The sequence below is a fragment of the Spodoptera frugiperda genome, chromosome 25, assembly GCF_023101765.2.
Source record: "Spodoptera frugiperda isolate SF20-4 chromosome 25, AGI-APGP_CSIRO_Sfru_2.0, whole genome shotgun sequence".
In the NCBI taxonomy this organism is placed as follows: Eukaryota; Metazoa; Arthropoda; class Insecta; order Lepidoptera; family Noctuidae; genus Spodoptera; species Spodoptera frugiperda.
In genome coordinates, this window is record NC_064236.1 from 15,606,637 (window position 1) to 15,621,546 (window position 14,910).

General features: G+C 35.2%; 1 protein-coding gene across 20 annotated transcripts in view; it reads left to right on the forward strand.

Moving 5' to 3' along the window:
- The window catches only part of LOC118267499 (disco-interacting protein 2), a 118,452-nt gene that overhangs the window by 53,919 nt on the left and 49,623 nt on the right, over positions 1–14,910 (forward strand). The gene's annotated exons all lie outside the window — the stretch shown is intronic.

Genomic DNA, 14,910 nt, shown 5'->3' on the forward strand with positions numbered 1-14,910 from the left:
ATACAAGAGGCGACAGGCAACGCGGTGTGAAAATAAATCTGCGTGAAATTTTTTTCACTGTGCCGACGGATAGCCTCTTGTTGTTTTTTACAGGCACTGATAATATCAATATTGAATTTATATTTACAAAGGCTCAATAAATATTTTGATATGGTAAAGTATTGTGTTCTGTGCGTTCATTCGACCATTAAAACAACAGAGCGGAAGTTCAGGCGCGAGTATTCAAAATGAATTTCAGCTGCAACAAATATGTATTTATGAAAAATAAAGAGTTCTTAAATTAATTGCAGAATGATACGCTTCGCTGCGTATTTTAAAACGAGTGAAATGGTAAATTCGTTTACGAAGTTGAAATTTTCAGTTATGTAAATACTAGTTTTACCTACGCAGGTAAAACTTAAGTTTATTTATAGACGGTCATTTGACTGTATCAAGTCTCGTAAGAGTGAATCCTAAATGATAGTTGCAAGTATATAAAATGTTAAATATATTTACTAGACTAGAAGATAATATTAAATCTGAAAGTCATTTTGACAAAGTAAGGCGCTGGCTCCACGAGCGAGAGAATCGCGGCGATATTATCGTCGTGCCACGTATTTCTATACACTATCTAGTCTCCACACGGCGATATTATCGCCGCGATGCGATGAGTGGCAATGAGCGCACGAAACGTCGCTCGCGAGCACGCAGCGGGCGCGCAGCGTCATTTCAGCGTTGCCTCTCGTTAAGCAAGGACGTTTCGAGAAGGTTTTTAAACGCGTCGTCAAGGAAACGCGGCGATTCCGTTACGACTCGCGACGATACGCGGCGGAATTATCGCTCGTTCGGAGATTATCCGACGATATAAGGGCGGACTCGTCGCGATTCTCTCGCTTGTGGAGCCAGCGCCTTAGTCGTAAAACTAATGAGAATAAATGAATTACGGGTCAGAACGAATTAAGTTCTGTGTCTATAATTAAAGGACCAACAATGAAGGTTGTAATATTTTATTTGTTGTGCTTAATATACACGTAATTGTGTGATTATTTATGCCTTAGCTATTCGATTTGGAAAATCATTTAGGCTAACGTGATTGAGTCAGTTGACTCAATAATAAATGAATACCTACGTTGTTTCAATTTTCTAAACCTGTTTCAAGCTCTAAAAGCCGCAGCTGAACATGAATGCCTAGATTTGAAGGAGAGCAGAAGTTAATTACAGTTGCGGGTTGGTGCCTAACTAATCCTAAGTGCAGCGCGCTTGCACCCTGCGGTTTGCCGGTATTGGAACGGAGGGGACGTGACATCCTCCTTGCGGTCAATAGTCCACTAATATAATGATAATATTAAGTACGTATAATATCATCCACGGCTTCTAGTTGAATAGACCAGTATCATATTTTAGTAAAGAAAAGATCGTGTAGGTCATTGAGCGCTCAAGAAAACTATGCGTGATAGTAAAGTACTATCTGAAATAGACTTTATAGACTAGACTTCTTATAAAAGAATTCTTGATGGAATATAGAAAATAGAGTTGTCTATTCAGCTAGTGATGCACATTGTAAGAACGCTACGTTACACCTGGTTCTCGCCTCGTTGGCGAACCTCCTTATTTTATTTGTCCTACTTATCACTAAAAGAAGACGTATTTTTGCTTGTTAAAGGATTTTAAACCTTAATAAAATTTATTTCCTAGGAATAAAAGCACGTTTATATGCTTAAATATAAAGTAATTCTAGTATTCTGAACTCTCCTAGCCCTATATGATTCTATTACTAATAATTATCCGTGATTAAAGCTATTAATTGTTAAAATATATGTTAATTAGTGATGCGGTACGTTTGTTTATAGATGTTAATCTACAAAACTAGTTTTAATGTTATTCATATAAACTTGCTTTCGATGCTATCTATAACACAGGTAGTCGTTAAAGCTATTTAAATGTTAAGCACTGCCGGAAAATTAACGTCAGTACTTTTGTAAATTGAAATATACATGCATAATAGTACCATTGTGTGCAATGCGACAGTATTCCAAACATTTTTGAATAGGTACAACAAATAAAAATAGTGTTCGAGCCCCTAAAGTTCATCAAGCGTCGACGTTGCGGGGATTCGTTTGGGAACAATGTCCATGGAAAGGCGCTCCAGCCAGACAACTAAAATTTCGCATTGATAAATTTGAAATACAACAGTACGTTCGTGAAGCGTTCAAACTTTGTTACCGGGAAGTTTAAAGGGACTCAAATAACAATTCAATTAAAAGACCAATGTTTTCTGAATGCGTATGTTTACGGTAATAACGAAACATGGAAAGCTTTCCCCTTAAAAAAATGCTCTGAAAATTGTTCTACCTAGATTATTAATTAAATATTCAGATATGCAGCATATGAGTGAATACGATTATTCTGATTCTCATATGTAATCTCATAATACCTATTTAATGTCTAGATTTCTGATAAATATGTGCGTCTACAACGCGATCACCATTACGTGTTTACGAGTATTGTCATTTTGGAAATGTAATTAAAATTATTTCGAAGTAAGCAAAATTCTAAGATGATCTTAGTATTTTATTCACAACAGCAGGTCATTGACGAGCAATGCTCATTAAATTACGTAATTCCTTTTGTGTTTAAACCAAAACTGAGTTGTTTAGGCTTTAGCTTGTCAGTATAATGCGTCAGTTGTCTATGCATTGAATATTTCATTTTTATATTGATCAATTAATGACGTCTTGATAAGTTGATAACAAGTAAAAATGAACTCCTATGGTCCCGATGTAACTGTACTGACTGTTTCATGAATAATATTACCATCTTGTGTGTAATATTGCTCATTTGGCCACTTGTGTAAACATACTTTGATCAGGCAAGCAGTATTAACCTCATCTTCAGTAAGTAATAGTGCCACATTAATCTGGCACTAATTACTCAATAGAAAATGGTCGCAATCCGGTAAACGATCGAACCTACCCAGATGCCTATTTATTCCTAAAAAGTGACACACTTTGTATTTAGTATTTACTTATTCGTAGCTTTTTGGTTTATCGTAATAAACATTGGTTATAGGACTGAGATTGAAAGTGGGCCCTGTTGCAAAATTACAATGAGTGTGATCCTGTTTTATGTGTCTAATTTTATTGGCTATCAGTAGGGATAGGTACCTACTATACTTGTATGTGTGTTGTTTAACAATGAAAACTTGTAGAAGTTTCTTACCTAAAACATGTTTCATACTAATACACAACTAAAACAACTGATATTAATAATGCAATACAAGGTAAAAGTTGGTAGAACTTAGTACTCCGTCGATTAATTCGATGTTCATTGCATTAAAGATTCAGGAAATCAGGTCTACTTCAGCTCCAATTAAATTAAAACCGTTCATTAGTAATCGGATGGAGCTTTCAAACGGGCAACTTTTTGCTCCATTTGTAGCACTTAAAACATTTTATACGTTCAAAACTGGTTCCCTGACACAAAAGAAGCCCTTCATAAGATAAAAAAGAGAAAAAGAGTATCTCCGTTACAGTTGTAATAAGTAAATAAGACTCAATAAAATTTCGAGAACGTTGAATCAAAAGGTAGTGCTCTGTCATCCCTCGTATGGGGCTGGGTTCGTGTATTAATTAACACGTTTTTGTTTCATTTCACTCGGATCCGACCGTTTCACACAGTTTGCTTCGTTCCCGAGGGTGGAGGTAATGTGATAACGCTACAGGTAGACAACGGAAGCCACCACGTAACTGTTTTATTTTCTTAAGACCGCGTAGGTTAGACTCCATTTAACCTGCCGCTTGTATTTATTGTTTAAACTTTGTTCTGATGTTGTGATACGATTCGCAATTATGTTTCTATTTTGTAATAACGAAAATTTTTTTTAAATTCGGACAGTTTAATTGGTTTGGGAAGTAATGTAGCGAGCTCAATGATTTAGGTTTTGTGATAATAAAACGAATAAACGCGGTTTTATATTTATAGTATTAGCTGCAGATAAGTCTGGAGCTTAACGATGGTTTTATGAAGATGTACTAATAACATTTATCTCGGTAATTTACAGTTTTGCATAATATTATTTCTGTTAGTATTTATGTAATGAACAATTTAATAATCGATATTTGATATTTAGATAGATAGAATTTTTACTCTCCGCTAGCGTTCTTAGTCGCAATATTCCTTTTGTTTGGATAGAGATTATCTCCCAACGTAGTTGCCCAACTACGTGAATATATAAACACAGACTGACTTGTATCCGTATGTCATAGGTATCTATATATTAATACGTGATGCAAAAACTTTGGACCGCTTTTTACGAAAATTGCGCGGACGTAGGAGCATAAAATTTGGTACACTTATAGTTTATGTGTAGGAGAAGTGCAGGACGCTAATATTTTTCAAAAATAATGCTTATAAAGTACATTAAATCAATAAATAAAACATTACACACACATGCATAGTATCGTATTTGACAAAACGTCAAAATCGATAGACATTGCAATGATATTCTCACGTCTCATATAAAAAGAGTTTTATAAGAGTTTGTTTGAGTTTGAGTTAAATAAAAATTATCCTTGAACGTATGTTAAGTGGTATTGTAAATTAAATCGTACCTATATGGTTGAATTTCGACCACTAGGCGACCACTAGTTATTATAATTTTGCTCCCTGACTTATTTCTTTTTATTGGAAAATTCATTCGCTATGTTCTCCGCTAGCTAGTCTCTCATGCTCAGTTTGAGTTTCTCTGTAAATAGATTCTGCCGTACATCCAGTCGCAGTTTCCTATTCATATTTTCTGTATAAAATTTCCGGAATATATAACGAGAATATTGAGCTATCAGAGTATTTCACTAAAGGCATACATAAACAGTTACAGTTAAATAATACCTGGAAAACCTTGTTTGTTGCCCTATTTACCAAATAAGTGTCCCTTATAGAATTTAGCTTCTCAAAAGACGATATTTGTGTAGAACGTTCATTATTTATGTTATAGAATCAACGAAATGCGATTAAGGAGGAGTTACTTCCACTAGAAGGTTATTTAAGTATTTTATATTACTTGCCTACTTATTTAAAGCAATGTAAAATCTATTGACTGATGACTAATTGCTTATAAATATTGAAGTGAGATTAAGATAGAAGAGATAGACCAACGCAACGCAGGGTTCGACCTTGCGATTTTCGGGCAACCCCAGTGGTGGCATAGATGTTATCAAATTAGATCGCATTGATTTTAAAGAAGTAACTACTGTCTACTAGGTGTAATTTCAGAACATTTTCAATATTGTAGTTAGAGAAAAGGATACTGTTTTGACTTTGAAATTCTTAGAAGCTTTTTGTCTAAAATTGAGCCCAACGGTTGGCATTGGGCTTTATAGACAGAATGCTTCTAAGAAGTTAACCTTTCAAACTAAAAAATATATATTTGAATGAAAAATCACAATTGGCGGATTAATCGTTAAATAAATAAAAATCAAACAACCGAACAGATTACCTCCTCCTTTTTTAAAGTCGGTAACATTGTGCCCATCAGTTGGCAATGGGCTTTATAAGTAAACGTCTGTCTATTTCTTAGGAATTAACAGGCGTGTTTTGAAAGGTTTTGGTTTACAAAATTATTTGATGTCTGATTGAACGTGGTCAAAATGTATCCTGATAAGATCACAGTTAATAACGTACTTAGACCGATATGAAAGTAACTTGTCAGATGTTTGACAGCTCTTGTCATATTTAACTATAAATAATGATTGAATGATTCATAATTATGCAGTACTGAACCGTGGTCGTAATAACTATTTACACTTTGAATGAAGACATATGAACTTCAGAATATAACCTGTAAGTAAAAATAGGCAGGTCATTAAGAAATCACTATGTTTCAAGAACAGTCAAGCCCTCTGCCTGAAACTATACAAAATTTTGTTCAGTCGCCTTTAACGTCTTAACTTTAAGAACTTTGTTTGAAAGTTAATTGTTGATATTCTACATTGTTAAGGTGTATTGACATTTTTGCTTTACCTTGCTAAAGAATTTTATACGGAACCCATTCAACGTGGCTGTGGTCAGATATATTGATGATTTTGCCTAAACCTATTCCCGCCTGGGGCTAATGTGTGCTTACGAGTTTAACAATGAATTACATGTGTTATCATTTACAATGGACGCATAATGTACCTGTACTTAGCGAAACATAACATTACTATTACTCCCCGCCTTCTACGGTAGCCGAAGTAGGTATTATACATTTTAGGCATTTTGTTTATTAGTCAGACTGTTAAAAAGAGCCAACAGGAACTTAAGACAATCCCAAAACTACAATCGCTTTTTAACAGACTTATCTACTAACTATTCCAATCTCAAAGAGAATGTCTTAACATATTTGCCATGGCCTCAATTCAACAGTAGGTACGGCTAACAGTAATATTTTGATAAATCCAAATATCACGTTTTTTAATAAAACTGAATGCTGAATTCCAAACACCTTTTTTCTACATTAAACTTTTCTTTCATCGCATGAAAATCCTCACACGTTCATACAGAAACGTGTAACTCTCATAATAATTTCAAACTGTAATAAAAAGCACAATTCACTGTCAACAAAGTAAAGTCGACTTTTGGGAACTCATTTAATAGCCATGAAACGCATGACCGGGCTATTTTCCGGGAATTTAATATCTAGTTAATTTAAAAACGAGTTAACGAGCGCATTCGACAATATAATTTATTAGTATCTTGTTCCAACATGTAAGTGAAGCATGATTCATGCTGTGATTGTACTCCTAAGATATTTGTTTACGCATTCTATTTATAATTCAATGTCGCTATAATGTTGTATACAATGCGTTGAGTTGTAACTAATAGTTGCATTTTTTTAATGACAATACCGTCCTCATACGTAGGTTACGTTGGTAATTTGGTCGTTTGCAAGCATTGTTTTGTTTATTTTGCGGTATCTACAAAAACCGTTTCATTTTTATTTTAACGGCATTAAAGAACGCTAGCTTATCGCAAAAGTTTTCCTCGTACGTATTGGTGTTGAAGGAAAGGCAAAGTTGTATTGAGCTCTAAAGTACTTTATAAATTCAGACCGAGACGTTAATAGGGCAAGTTGTGATAAATAGTTCCTATGTCAAGAAACTCGACGTGACAAACTTAACATGCTGCGCTGCGTATAACTTTTTAAAATTAAACATTGCCGGAGTGGCGATGGCGTATGGTAAAATAAACATTTGCACGCAAAAGTTAGAAATTGAAATAAGAACTTCGTCTGACGAAAACGACACGCACTACTTAAGTACTTACTGATAGATATTTCTTAATGAATGGGTAAGGGGAGATTTAACAGGTACAACAATAAAATAATGTCAACAAACTTGTTTGTCGTTGAAACTTTATAAAATAATGTCATAAGACGGACTGTACATAATATTGAGGCTATATCAGAAATAATATTCTTTGACTATGACACTTGCTATACCTATCGCCAATTTTATAGCTGTCTTCACCGAACGCGTAGCCATTGTTAATTGGTGTGAAATTGGCGTTACGACAGGTGTCCAACGGACAGCCGACATGCTGCCTGCTCACTCGTTTTCAATTTAAAATGCAAGATTATTGACAGCACAGTTGATCGCTGACGGCTTTTGTTTGTGCTGTTAAGCGTAATGGGTTTCGAACTATTCGTTACGTGAAAACTAATTAAATAATATAGGTTTTCATTACAGCTACAATAGTATAAGGTATATTTCATTTTATTAAGAGTAAAAATTACTTAGGTACAGTCTTCTTAGAAACATCGTGTGCTTTCATTACGTCTTAACACGCGATAGACCTATTATCCCAAGCAAAATCACTGGTTTTGTTATTGACAGGTATGCACTTAGCCTTAACCTCTACTGCATTCTTTTCTCTTACAAAAACTCGGTCAAGGAGTACTGTAATGAGTCAACTGAAAACCGCTTACAAAGTCGGCACGTGCTGATAATTTGTTATTGTAAATGAACCGGTATAGGTATATTGATCTGGTTAAAATTTATAAAAGGACGTAAGTACTCGTATAGCGTAAATAAAAGTAGGCACGTAGGTATAGCAGAAAATAATTTTAAGTAATATATTGCGCTAATTTGTAATACATGGAAAGGTAGGTTCACATCACTAACTTTATTCTCAAATATCGCATTCATAACATTAATTCGTACAAGTCCGTGAAGAAGACTAACTACAAACAAGACAGGTGGCGTTTTGAATTATTAAAATACCAAAATACCAAATGCTACAAACACCCCTTTTCCGACAAACGACCAGTGGTACTATACTATTACATAAAATAGGTATGTTCATTCCCAAGAAACCAGCTCTCTTTAACTATACACACTCCGTACTATCCTGGTGATCATTAATTCATGAGCCTTTCGGGGGAACGACACCGGCTAGTAGCTAACATTCGGTGAAGTAGGTACGTATCTCCAAATGGATTTTACAAAGTTCATCGAGGTTGACTGACCGAGGTATTGGGTGTGAGGAAATTACAAGGACGGTTCACTCATGGTTTTGGTACACTAATCGTATCTGAAAGCTAGACAGATCCGTAGTGCACAGCTAGTTTACTAACAAATGACCGGTCGGTGACACAGCGGTTATGACTTTAGTAACGTAGCATTTGCGTGTAGGATTCAATTGCAGCAGTGCGTAAACGGTTAAGTATAGTTGCCGGTTGTTACCGTATTAATAGGCAGGTTGTTAACTCATCCGGTATGATAGTAACCTATATTACAACTTGTTGATTTATACATCAAAGAAGATTGATGAAACGTGTTTAATCTTCTAGAACTAGCATTTTCCCCTGAATAGAATTTTTGGTTATATCACCGATTTTTTATAATTATGTTTGTGAAAGGATCGTCCTAATTAGTGAAGCAGATATGTAACTCTTAGTTTTATAGAAATATTGTAAAGTTATTCACTAAAATACGGATGGTCTTAAGGTCAGAGTGTACCTATCACTGGCAAACGGAGTAGTTGACCGTACTTCGTAATGCTATTTCGACACGTGGTTGGCTAGTACTAAGCGAATTACTGCCAGTGCAGTGTCGTAACAACGTTGTTGAGAGCAAATTTCTACTGATGACAATTAATTTTCTCGAAATACCAAATACTCGTAGACGTTTTCGGTGGCGTATTATTGCAGATGGTAAATTGATTAAGAAAACGTGCGATACGTGAACTGTCTAACTAATCAGACGGTCGGAAAAGTGCTGAACTGAGCGCTAGCTAACGATTCCGTGTTTATCCAATTTCCATCTATCAATTTAGCTTCTTCAGACGATACCAATTAGTCGCCCCGTCTTTTATTGATCGATGTTCTATTCGCGTTTCACAGAAAAACACTCAAGCATTTTCACGTAAACACATTGGTCTGATTATGTGAGAGTAGGCGCGTACAAATACTATAGCAGACGATTAAGTCGGAAGAGTCCCAACGCCCCTACAATTAATTAATGTATTAATATATAAAATAACGATAGCACATTATTGAGATTCTATCCACTGTTTTGAAAGACCTTTGAAATAGATTATTGCATAAATATATAATTAACTTGAGACGATATATCAAAATCTTCACGAAATAGTGATTAATAAACTCGAAGCTAGTTTTTCACTGAAATAGAAACAAAATATTATTTGGACTTGAAAAATATCGTGCCGTTATAGATTAAAGTACGGTTATACCTTACCCGACTATGTACGTCTTGCGTGATAGAAACATTCGATCACCGTCTACAGTTCATAATTATAGGAAACTACGAATAGCCTACGTTTTTTAAAGATTAAAAAAAAACCGCAATTACCTCATCCCCTAGTCCCAAAAAATCATTGACAACGCACTTGTAACGCCTCTCTCTGGTGCTTCGGATGTCCATGGGTGGCGCCTATTGCTTACCGTCAGGTGACCCGTATGCTCGTTTCACAGCTTATTATCCCCATAAAAAAAGGTTCCGCTGAAATTATAAAGCATTTTATTACAAGTCAAATTAAATACTTAACCAACAGTAAGTAAGAACTTCAAAGTTACGTTTATTTATGTTACAAAATGTAGTTTATAAATAATTTTGGTGACTTAAATAAATATTACCTACCTCTTCAAAATTCTGTTCTTACTAAAAATTTTGTTCGTGTAATTTAAACGCTTTTCTCTGAATAACTTTTCCTCGAATAACCCTTTCCTTTCCAGTGGGTCTCATTTTCCATGTTGTACCGAATTTCACAGAATTGGTATCTGTATCTCCAATTTTATATTTTCAGGAAGTAGGAAACTGAAAAATTGCACAATAATTTGAATTCTTTATTTCAGTATTCAAATACCTACCTACATTATGTATGTAATATATAGTAATAATTCTATCTTAATGTATGAAGCACATTCATTATTACATGCACCTTTTATGCAAAATGCTAAAGTGCGTTAAAACTTGTTAAATATGAGAAAAAATATTTCTAGAGTAAGCTAGTCACATGTACGATGCATCAGTCATCGTACATACCCATTGACATGTGTTAATGCATGTGTTTTTAACGGCTTCGTAGAAATATAATGTGCACTGTGTTAGATGCGTTAACTGTTATGTTTGATCATAGACATCCAATTCCGTACTAAAACATGTATTTTAAAATACTAGTGGTCGCCTAGTGGTCGAAATTCGACCATATACGATTTAATTTACAATACCATTTAACATACGTTCAAAGATAATTTTTATTTAACTCAAACTCAAACTCTTTTATAAAACTCTATTCATATAAGACGTGAGAATATCATCGCAACGCAATGTCTGTCAATTTTGACGTATTGTCAAATACGATCAGATACTATGCATGTGTATGTAATGTTTTATTTATTAATTTAATCTGGGGGCACGGCAGTGCCCGCCGTCGAGAAGTACCATCCTTTTCTCGAAGCAATTCGGGCCTTTTTCGACCCCCTATAATTCGGTTGTGGATAAAGCAAGAAACCTGAATCTTCAGTAACTAATCCGGCATTGTATAAACACGGAATATTTAAAATTTCAGTCAATTTGAACCAGTAGTTTAAGAATGACAACTTGTTAAAGTTTCTAAATTTTGTCACTCACTGACTCACCGATCATCAAAAGTCCAAGGCACTTCTAGCAGACTTAGAAGCTTCATATTTGGAATACATATAGAGTTTAGTGTCTTAATCATGGGAAAACTTAAATATTTTGTAATTTCGGTCCAGTTTTCCAAATACACCAACTGCATCAATAACTTTGTAACATATAAATATATGGGATTACAAAGTTATTTATGCAGTTGGTGGTTGGTGGTGGTTATAAATTTAATAGGTGTAGATAGGTACCTACCATATGAGGCAAGGGGGTATAGGGTGGGTAAGGGTGTGTTTAGCCCATGAAACTGAACAACATTATTACTTGTAAAATGGTCGACGTAATGAATACAAGTCTGGGCGGTTTACATCTCATTAATGTCGACTTTGGAAGTATTAAAGCGCAGGAATCATCAATTTGTGAATACAACAGATTAAGAAGTATTTACCGTCCAGACTTGTCAAAAATTGAGACATCAAAGCCTCCGAGAAAAGCCCATAGAGACAGGGAGTGGGCTTTGAGAAAAACTGTGGCTGAAGCTCAAGAAGTAGTACCGGAAAAGAAAAAGAGGAAGACTACATATAAAAATAAGAAAATATCATAAGACCTTTAACAAAATTCGTTAGAAGTAGATGGTATCAAAAAGAAAGGCTCTACAAGTGAGATCCCATCAAAAACATCCTGTAAAAAACCCAAGTCTCGCAGCTCAGTCTTTCTACCGTCAAAAGTTGTGAGATCCATGTAATACCAAGTCGGTTAATCTATTTAGTGTCTACTTGAAGGACCTTCTGTCTTAAGTTATTACATAAGTTATTATCATGCCAATATTAAAAATATTTAACGTTTTAAACAAATAGATCGACTTGGACATCGCATGAAAACAAAATGAATATTACAATATTATATTAGATTCTTTAGTCTCTCGCGCCTCACGCGATTGAAACTCTCGTTCCTGTTGGTCGCTGGCCCGTCGTGCTGTGTAGTGTGATACATACTAATAATCAAATCAAGCGATGTCCAAGTCGATCTATTTGTTTAAAACGTTAAATATTTTTAATATTGGCATGATAATAACTTATGTAATAACTTAAGACAGAAGGTCCTTCAAGTAGACACTAAATAGATTAACCGACTTGGTATTACATGGATCTCACAACTTTTGACGGTAGAAAGACTGAGCTGCGAGACTTGGGTTTTTTACAGGATGTTTTTGATGGGATGTACTTTATAAGCATTATTTTTGAAAAATATTAGCATTCAGGACTTCTCCTACACACAAACTATAAGTGTACCAAATTTTATGCTCCTACGTTTGCGCAATTTTCGTAAAAATGGACACAAAGTTTTTGCATCATGTATTAATATATAGATTTCGTCTATAAAATCTTATTTGCTTCTGAAACTCTTACTTACTTTCATTTTATTTATTTCAGACATACTTTCATTTTATTTTAATACCAGATAATGCAAAAGTAATGGATGTTATCGATAAAGTATTGACACAGAATAATACAAACAACCTTAATAGGATTTTCTTGCGACTATCATAGGTATTATAAATACCTAGGAAGTGAACTAAAATGACAGTAAGTTTAAAATCGAAATATACCTTCCAGAGACGAGGAAGTCGCCGCTCCGTAAAATCAGAATGCATTCAGGCTTAAGGTACAGTCTGGACATAATTTTGATTTCAATGGTTTTCGTTTTTCATTAGACGGTGGAAGGTGGCCTGCTGTTTAGAGTTTAGTTTAGTTTTTTCTGTCTGTCCAGGTGGACTTACTTATAAATGCACGAGAAAAGGTTCTGATGGTGTATCGTGGGCTATTCCCATACCTATAGCAGGCATACCGTGGTCGATATTTATATTTTATTAAGGCGACCTTTATTTAACACGTCACGGTTGGGTTAACTGTGTCGTGCACTTTACGGTTCTCGAAGGGCTCGTAATATACCTATACTACCCTGGAATCAATAAATAACATACAAAATAAATAGCTTTATAATCTCAATGTAATTGACTTCCCTACTACTGCTAGTTAATCAGAAATTCGACTGTCAATGCACAAGGAACGGTTAGACAATGGTCACATAATGTGTTGTAACTTGTATAAAGGGTAAAATCTTTTTATCTTTCGAATTTGTTTATGTCTGTGTATCTAACCTTTGGAAATGGATTTGACTGTTAATTGGTTTAGAGCGGCCGTACACGGACTGCTCGAGCAGTTAGCGGCTGAGTGACATAGACGGCTCGAGCGGTCGGCGTCGACTGCTCGAGCCGTCGGTTGTACGGCAGCGAATGAATGGCTATAGTTCATCGTGCAGTCGCGGCTTCAAGCAGTCGGTTATAACTGCTTGAAGCCGTCCGTGTACGGCTTGCCTTAGTATCATAATTTGGCAATGTACTGTGCCTGTATTAATGTAATGGTGCCTACTACTTTTTCCAATTTTACATTACTAATACGGGCGGTGTTTTTCTTAAATTAGACTTGTTGCTAAAAGTTCTGTAGAAAAATAAAACAATAAGTAGCATCATATTCAAACTTTATTGACCTGCATATTTAACAAATTATCAACAACGACAATAATTACTTTTACTGTCTCACTCAGTGGACATAATAGTTTCAACAGCGTCGACCGCATCCATGGTATATTGATGATGCTTGAGTAAATGCTTTCGTAGACATACCTTCTTTGCGAATACTTTGTGACACTGTGCACATTTAGATCCGTCTTCTTTATGTTTGTAAAGTATGTGACTCTGAAGCGCTGTCACCGACTTGAAAGTCTTTTCACACCAGTTACAATTAGTTGCTCCTGGGGGGTGTATTGTTGCATTATGGTTCATCAATCCACGGTGAGTGGAGAATGTGCGGCGGCACAGTTGGCACCAATGACTCCTCTTCTCCGGGTGTTTATATTTAATATGGTTTCGTAAAGCAAGTGGGGAGTCAAATACCTTGTAACACTTAGTACAAGGTGTTTCAGTTTTACTACAATTCTCACTATGTAAAACCAGTAATTCCGATGTTGCAAATGTTTTATAGCATGCTTTGCAGCGATGCACGTAACGATGCATGTATCGCATATGCTTCTGCAGGCTTAGTAATGATGGGTACTTCTTATCGCACGCTACACATTGCCCCTCTACCTCGTTCTCAGGATGCAAGAGGAGGTTGTGAGCGTGCAACGTATTTGCTGTTTTGTAGATCTTGCAACAATGTTGGCATACGTGGCCGTCGTCATTGCCGTCATCAGCATTGCCGTCAGATGGCGCTTCGATGTCGCAGTCAACAGCTGCGTCTTCATTGTCTCTCAAAATATCTTTTAACACGACTGTCGAGTTACGAAGATGTTCATCAATAATATCCGAGTCCAAGCGTTCGACGTTAACACAAACTTCTGGCTTTTGGAAAATTTTATTCATTATAATTATAGAAAACTCAATATAAACACGTCAATTGACTTGACACTATTTTTGTAAATGCAAATGACAGCCGAAGCTAAAAAAAGAAAAATAATATTTAAAAAAAGGTTCTTTTTTTAGTTGACGGCATTTCTCCTACTTTCGCTATATGACCTTTGCAAATTATCCTCATTGTTGACTTTATAGAGTTGAGTCAATCGTTTTTTATTCTTTATCCTACAATTTCTACATTTAATCTTTGTGCTGATTTCTTGTAAGATACTGCAGACAAAATAAACCAATAGAATTCTCTCACTTAATTTCAACATTTATTCCTATGAAAATACAATAACCGGAGATTATTTTTATTCTATGCAACATTTTTAGGATTATTTTTATATGGGT